Raw genomic sequence first — 8,408 nt, 5'->3', positions numbered from 1 at the left:
TGGGTTGCTGCAGTCTGTGACAGAAACATCAGCATTTAACAACACAATCACGTCACTAAGTGTTTTGATGTGTTTTCACTTTAAACAGATACACAACAGTCAACAGACTGGTGACAAACAAGCATTGTTGTATTAAAAAATGAAAACTATCCCAACTCCACACATCCAGCTCATGTTGAACCTGTTGCTGCTGCTTTAATGACTGAAGCACAGCTTTAAGAGGTTCCATTCCACTTCCACTGTCATCATATGTTCACATTGATTAGACCAGGGGGGTTCAATTAAAGTCCCTGAGGTCCAGGCTGTTCACATTTCCTCCAAGTCAAAGGTCTGAGCTGATGTCTAGCTTGTGTCTTATTAGCTTCCCCTATGTCCACATGTTCATATGTTTCAGTAATATCTATTGTCAGTTTTCAATGCAGGAATGTTTACCTGGGGCACAGCTAGCTCTGTTACCATGAATAAAAGTAGTCCCAGGCAAATACATTGAAGGCCTTTATTTCAGATGAAAGAAACTGAAACCTCAGACTGAAATAAATACAAAGTGCAACAGTCAATGGACTGGTGAAGAAAATTCATTAATACACAAAATGTGTGTATTAAAAATGAAAACTATCCTGACTCCACACTGTTCAGCTGCATCCAGCAGGTTTGTAATTTGTTCTTCTTCACATATTCTGCTTTAATGGCTGCCAGCACAGCTGTAAGAGTTCAGTTAAATCTTCCACTCACCATGTTTCTCTTTCTTTAACATTAACGACGTGCAGCAGGATGAATCACAGTCAGACAATGTGCAGTGTGATGATATAGAGTCTATATCATCACACTGCAGACCTTTGTTATTTCCTTTACTTAAAGCCTTCAGAAACCACCATGAGATGATAACATGACAACATAAATACATACTGATACTTTCTATTATACATCTACAAACACAGACCTTATGGGTCTTTTACAGAGCCAAGCAGACCCACATGATCATTGAAGAACTCTGCTAAGTTACAGAAACAGGACTTAAAGTGGTATCAACATTTTTGAAATGTTCACTTTTCATGGACACAGAGCTGGATCAGTGTCCATGATGGCCACTACAAGAGACTGAAAACTGTTATCACACAATTTATTTGATCACAATTTGACCAAATTCAACCAAAAACACCGAAGAACAGAAGCCACCTTAAAGTTCTGCACAGGCTGTGTTCAAGTCAGAATAATCAGCAGTGTGAGGTACGTGCAAAAATCCAAACCAGGACCCTGGGAATCTGAGGAGGAGGAGACTAGCTCCTAGCTACATATAGGCTGACAGCTACAGTCGTTTTGGGAAGTTGGTCAAACTTTCTATATTTCTGCATAAATATGACCCGAAACACGATCAATGCTGAATTCTGCAGGCCGACAAAACATAGCTGAGCTAGACAACAGAAAATGCATAAACCGCTAGCGATTAGCACAATGCTAATTTGCATTGAAAAACCCATAAGGTCGCTAGCGCTATTAGCGTCACACTTTTAACCCGTTTTCTTAAACTTAAATAACTTAAAGTGCCTCCTATGAGCGCATGACGTAAGGTAAGGGCTTATGAAACATAATACTTACACAGATATTCTCAGACGACTAAAAAACATGTAGCAGGATGAAAAAACACAGCAGAAACTTTCCACTTGGCTCTGGAACCATTATGCTACTACGGAAGCCTCGTAGGACAATCTCAACTCAAACATAGGATTTTGGCTGACTATAGGGGGCAGCACAATAATATTTACACACAGTGTATGAATCTATCATTTATTTAAATGTTTTATTACTGAAATGTCTTTCCATACTTTGTTTCAGTGGGCTGCCTTTCTAGTACAGTGAGGCAGATGTTTAAGTCATGTTTATGCAGACATATAGAAGATTTTAAATGATTCATACACTTTGAAGCAGCACTGTAAATATGCATTACTCTGTGCTACAGATGCTCCAAACCATCAACCACCTGCAGAGCAAACAGACACATACAACCCCAAGAGTCCAGCAGAGCTCATCACAGCATGGAGACACTTCCAGAGTGATTCTTACCTTTGATCATCAGATGGCTGATCAGCTTTGAAATCAATGGGCTACCATCGACCATCACTTTTCATGGACACACAGCTGGGTCCAGGTCCAGCAGAGTCTGCTCTCACATCCTGGATCCTGATAGAATCACAAACACTGACTCTGAGCTTCTTCTGGAAAAATGATGCTGATCATCATGTTACACTTTAAATTAAGAAAGATTAAGAAACCTTTATTAGTCCCACAATAGGGAAATTGCATAAATGTTTAATAATGATGGAAACAAACTGCAGCTGTGACATTAACTCTGACCTTTGACCCTCAGATGGATCAACATCTTTGAAATTAATGCCCTGACCCTTTGACCAATCACTCTTCATGGACACACAGCTGGCAGGTCTGGGTCCAGGTCCAGGTCCAGGTCCAGGTCCAGGTCCAGCAGAGTGTGCAGTGTGCTGCTGCTTTGTTCTTGAACACACAGATTGTGAATAATGTGAGTGTGAGCTCTGACATGGAGAAGAGTCATGGACAGTCCAGAGACGGTCCTCTTACCTCTGAGCTTTGGGTCCGGCTCTCATGGTCCCCACACAGAGGGCTTTTAGAGGGAGGGACTCCCTCCTCTCTGTCCTCACACTGACTCATAGCAGAGCTCACACCTTCACACAAACACAGCAACATGACACAGAAACACACAGTCAGCATGTTGTTATTGATCCTTCATGTAGATGCTAACAGGCTAATCATGCTGTTAGCTTAGTATCAGAGCCTCAGACCAGGTTTGGTTCTCAGGCTTTTATTTTGGTGAGTCTGTAAACCTTACACAGTGCAGTGTGTAGGTGTAGGTGTAGTGTGCAGGGTGTCAGTAAGTCGTCTGATAAACTCAGTATAAACCAACATTTTTTCCATTTAAAGGTTTAAACAAGTCGTCGTCTGAGTTTCAGAGCAAATTAAAGCTGGGGAATGTTAGAGTGTATACCGGAATTTAATTAAAGTCAACATTTCAGTTTTTTGAGTGCAGTGAACACAAACACACTGAAACACAAACTTGACTGATGTGAAAACTTCAACTTTTGTCTTTGTCTCAGAGCAGATGTTTAAATGCTGCAAAATCATACAAACTCCACTGGGCATGAATGGGTTAACAGTAGATAGAACAGATATGAATGCAGTGTCATCCAGCTGTCAGACCGGTTCTGACACTGATCATGTGACCTGAGAGTTCTACAGTCTGCTGTGACTCGAACAGAAAAACACTACAGTAACACAACTTGTTCTGAAACAGCTGTTCATCTGCTATAAAAGTCATCAAAGAGCAAAGAGAAAGCAGCCAATCAGCAGCAGAAACATCTGTACTGTACCATCAGTCAGTGATGCAGCACAGTGTGATCAGACATGGAGAAATTTCTCTGGAAGGACTCTCACCTGCTGGATCAGTTCAGATGGACTTACAGACACTTTCCAGCTTCCTGTGTGGAGAAGAAGCTGCTCCTGGTCCTCCTCAGTCCTGCTGTCTGACACAATCTGATCTGAGGACGCCGTCACTTCCTCACAGCCTCACAGTCTGAACACGTCAGTGACGTTAAAACCGGTCCAACAAGTGTCTGAAAGACATTTCCTGATTCACTTCTACTGTCGTCCACTAGATGGAGCTCAGCAATCAATGAGCTACAGATCAGCACAGCTCTGTGTTACTACTCTGCTGCTCATTAAAGCTGTGTGCACTCTGACGGCCTGTGCACTCCATGGACCTGCTTCTGCACTGATGTGGGCCCTGCACCTGCTGCTGCTACAGTGTGCTGCACACATATCTGTGGTTTTGGCACTAAGCAGCCACTTGTAGGCTTTTGAGCCTTTTCTCTCTCTTCATCAACATTTTTATACTTTACCTGTGACCTTATGATGTCACCTTTATAATAGAACATGATAACATAAAGCCATTGATTCCTACTGATCTATCCAGCTAATGTCCACATTAAAACTCTGCACTCAACATGTTGGAAGCATTTTCTCATTATTCCTTCACAGTGAGTGAGTCTTACCTGTGTTGTTGGTTTCTGTGACGAAGCAGAGAGCAGTCAGTGTTCAGGGTGTTTATACTCCATCATAGGAGGAGCCTCTGTGGTCACATGACTCCTAGAAACTCTGAACAGGTTTAAACAGACTGTTGGTTCAGCTGGGAGCCAGGTGTCAGCAGCCAACTCTCTGAAGCAGAGCCACGACCCAGCCTCTGACAGACAACAAGAAACACACAAGCTAAACACTGTCTGGACCGATTTCTTTACATGACTTGGTCGACATAATGTGCTGCAAACCCTGAAGTCAAATACAGTAAATATAAGAATCAGCTGTCGCAGCCGGACTCTGTAACCTGCATTCCTGTCACACCTTCATGCTCCTGAGGGCAGACATGATTCAACGTGTGTCTGCCACAGTCTAACAGTGTTATTGAGAATGGTTACTGACTGAATGAGACCTCACTGTGAGTATCAATCACTGAGCAGAAGCAGCATGGATCACACACCTTACACAGTGCAGCAGGGATGAGGTCCCTCAGGGAAATTCAGGATATTATCATCCATCTATTTCATTACCTTGAAAACAGGACACCTGACACAGAACTGACATGAATGGGTTAACAGTGGATAGAACAGGTCTGAGTGCAGAGTCACCCAGCTGTCAGACCGGTTCTGACACTTCCTTCATATTTCACTGATCATGAGACCTGAGGGCTGATTGTAAAGAAAAACACCAGAAGTTACACAACTTGTTGTGAAGCATCAGTTACAGTGTGACTCTGACCTGTGTTGTTGTGTTGAGCAGATGGAAATGCACTGTGCTGCTTCAGACATGACTTTCATCTGTCAGCTTTGCATCACATGCTACATGACTGCAAAACACTTTGTGCACTTCTTATGTCTGTGTCTGTGTTTTTACAGCAGCAGTGACATCATGAGCAGAGCAGCTCCACCTCTGCAATGTGGCCGGAGTGATGTCAGAACCAGACTGACTGAAAGATTGACCATATTTTCTGGATCTGGTGCTCATATAGCTGTCTGGACTTAGCGACCTATCGACCAATCAGAAAATAGAATTCCTTGTTGCCAGGTGAGGTCTGAGGCTCAGCTGCAAGCACACGTTCCATGAATGCTCGGAGCTCAAAGTGTGGACAAGCTAGAGAACCGTCAGGAGAGGGACAGAACAGCTGCCATTACATCTGTGATGAGACCTACTCAGTGGCCGCCGTCATCTATTTTTGTCGAGTTGCAGCTTGAAATCTTAACAACATTAAAGAAAAATCATTATAGAAAACAAGTATTTACAAAAAACAGGACACTCCTTTGAGGACAACAATGTCCACATCCTAGACAGAGAGGAAAGGTGGTTTGAAAGAGGAGTCAAGGAAGCATCTATGTGAAGCTGGAAGAACCTTCCCTTAACAGAGGTGGAGGCCTCAGACATCATCTTTCTACCACATACAATGCAGTGATTCCATCCATTCCAGGAAGTCTGCACAGACTCACAGCAAGAACAAAGGGCTGTCCACCAGTCCCCCTCCAGTCTCATAGTCGTTAGCCCAGGGGTGGGCAATTCTTTTTTGCAGGGCCACATAGACTTCCATTAGAAAAGCAAAGGGCCACATTTCTTTCATCAATAATAATATGTTGAATTGGAGCTCACTGGCACAGTGTCTACCTTTATAAATATGCTTTGTTACATTTTCATCACTGTAAGCAGTGTGTGGGGGCATCTCGGTGTCACATCGGTCGGAGAGTTGGTCATTGGGGTTTATAAAGGTTAAATATACACCTGCATGCTTATCTATGACAGTTTTAAAGCTACAAGAAGCATTTGAATGGATTCAGTTAAATCTTAATTCCCTCAGTTAGTTCTGGGTGATAAGATGAATAAATACATGCTGACTTGAACCCTGCCTGGACCTTCCCCCACCTCAGCTCCATACATTACAGGCCAGTAGAAGGAGTTTGCTCAGACAGACCTGTCCTTTCTCATGTTTCCTGGATGACTCACCAAACTGAAATGAAAGTTCTTACTTTAATTTGAGCCTAGTTTAGTTCTAATCTAAGGAATGGATTCCACAAACATCTGAAGCTGAAGGTTTTTATTTCACTATATGAACTCAACACTGACCTCATGTGTCCGCCTGTTCTTGTTCTGTAAAATGACATTTTCTGGTGAAATAAAGGTTCAAATAAATAATGTGATTTAACCACATAATAGCATATAAAACTATAATCAGATATATGGAACTACTAAAGTTACACCAAGGTAACTAACTGATTCATAAATGGCTGCGCGATGTTCCATCATCAAGAACGTTGGCTCTTCTCTGTGAACATATCCGCCGGTCCGGGTTCTCCTTCAACAGTCATGGTGCATTGAAAGGAGGAGCGGGCGGATCAGCTGCTCTCGGTGTGTGCGCGTGCATGTGCGCTTATGTGTGTGAACGCGGACGGGAGGAGAGAGAGTTGCGCAGAGTTGAATGAATGGAAAGATAGATATTATAAAATGGCATTGGCGGAAAAACACCACAGAATCAGTGTGTGGCGGAGGGAGCTGATGATGTGAACCGGTCTGTGTGTTTACTGCTCTCTCCTCTGTCCTCTGTGTGTGTCCAGGTCCACTCTGAGTGTTGCTGCTTGTATGTTGAACACACTCCGCACAGAGCAGCAGATGATGTGAAGATATTTTTACAGAAGAAAACCATTAGAGTTCAAACTAGTTTTAAAACAATCAGATCCCAAAGCTCTGAAAGTTGGACAAGGTCTAGCTGCTTTTAGAGCAGATGTCGGCTGCAGCTCCGCGGAAACTCAATGCGCCGTGGCGTTTCTTCACGCTTTACCGTACATTTCAGCATAGTCGCGCAGCATTTTTAAAGTGTACACAGCGCGTCTCTCCAAAGAGTAGATGGGATGACGCAGTGCTGCAGCTTAGAAGAAACGAGGGTGGGAAACACGTTAGCGGTGATGCCGTGCTGACAGCTGACTCTTGCTGCCTTCTTCTTTTCTTTCTTCTTCTGTTTCTTCTTCTATTGTGCGCACGGTCCGCGGGCCGTACTTTGCCCAGGTCTGCGTTAGCCAGTGTTAGACACACCTGGCCCAGGCAGCCAGAACATCACAGGTAAGTATGGACACATTTAGTGCTATTGTTTGTTTGACCCAGACCCACTGAGGTCCTCCTCCACATATAAAGCATGTTTCCCACCAACAGGTAGAACTGATGAAGCTGCTTGGAGAGCAGAGAAACGTCTTCAAGAAAACTCTACAAGTCCAGACGCCTTGCTTCAGTGGTCTCTATGAACATGACCTGGATGACATGTAAACATACAGTGTGCTCTTTGTAATCTGTATTCTGGCTCTAAAACAAGTTCCCTTGAGGGTTGAAGTCACATTCTTCAGATGATGAGACTGACTCGCTGCCTGCTGCACTAACGAGGCTCAGAAAGAGGTGAAACATGGTCTTTTCTCTTTTCTTCTTTAAATAAGACATCTACAGTGCTCATGCTGGCTACTGCACCAACAAACATTCTTAATTTAAATCAAATGAGTGTGTTCTATAAAAAGGCTCTAAAGGTAAAACATCACAGTAATTCTTCCTGGGACACCTTCACTACCAGTGATGGTAAGTGCTCTTGTTTCAAATGTGATGTGCACTGTACCACTGAAGCTCGTCTGTGAAGTGTAGTGCCTCTGTGTGTGTCACAGTGATGTTAACAGAAGTCAGATAGGTCTGTTAACACATTTAAATCAACATGCTGAACAACAGCATAGATGTGAAGGTGAATATATGTCCCCTCACATGTTCCTCAGTTAAAAGGGTCATTGCATTGGCCGGGAATCGAACCCGGGCCTCCCGCGTGGCAGGCGAGAATTCTACCACTGAACCACCAATGCTGTGAAACACTGACATCTAGTGGTGCCATCGCAGGTTGCAGCCTCCTCATTCCAAAATCAATCGCTCCTCCACATAACGTCAAAAGTTATAAATTCACCTCATTACATGAGCGGTTGTGTGTAATGACGCGGCTCACCAGCAGAGGGCGTGTGACGGAGCAACGAGCAGAAACTACAGGGGAGAAGAGACACAAGCATCCACAGATCAGAACAGACACTCAGCTCTTCTCTCTGAGACCATGATGATACCGTCACATATCATCACTGCACATGTTTTTGGCTGCACGTCTGGAAATGAGAGGAGACAGAACATTATCATACATGTTGCATAAGTAAAGTCACATGACATGCACCACTGTAAACAAAGGAAACCACATATTCTCAGACTCTTAGAACACAGAGCTGAAGGATGGATGTAAGACAGCAGTTTGTTGCTCTCTGACTTTTCTGCCAACA

The 8,408-nt window shown here is 43.5% G+C and overlaps 1 non-coding gene across 1 annotated transcript; it reads right to left on the bottom strand.

Moving 5' to 3' along the window:
* Nucleotides 1-7,881: 7,881 nt before the first annotated feature.
* On the bottom strand, nt 7,882-7,952 carry trnag-gcc (transfer RNA glycine (anticodon GCC)). Its single transcript has one exon. It is a non-coding gene; the product is annotated as a tRNA-Gly (tRNA).
* Nucleotides 7,953-8,408: the final 456 nt, after the last annotated feature.

The sequence above is a fragment of the Parambassis ranga genome, unplaced genomic scaffold (assembly GCF_900634625.1).
Source record: "Parambassis ranga unplaced genomic scaffold, fParRan2.1 scaffold_21_arrow_ctg1, whole genome shotgun sequence".
NCBI classification, from domain to species: domain Eukaryota; kingdom Metazoa; phylum Chordata; class Actinopteri; family Ambassidae; genus Parambassis; species Parambassis ranga.
Note: the sequence above shows the minus strand (reverse complement) of the source record. Positions and strands in the feature narration are given on the sequence as shown.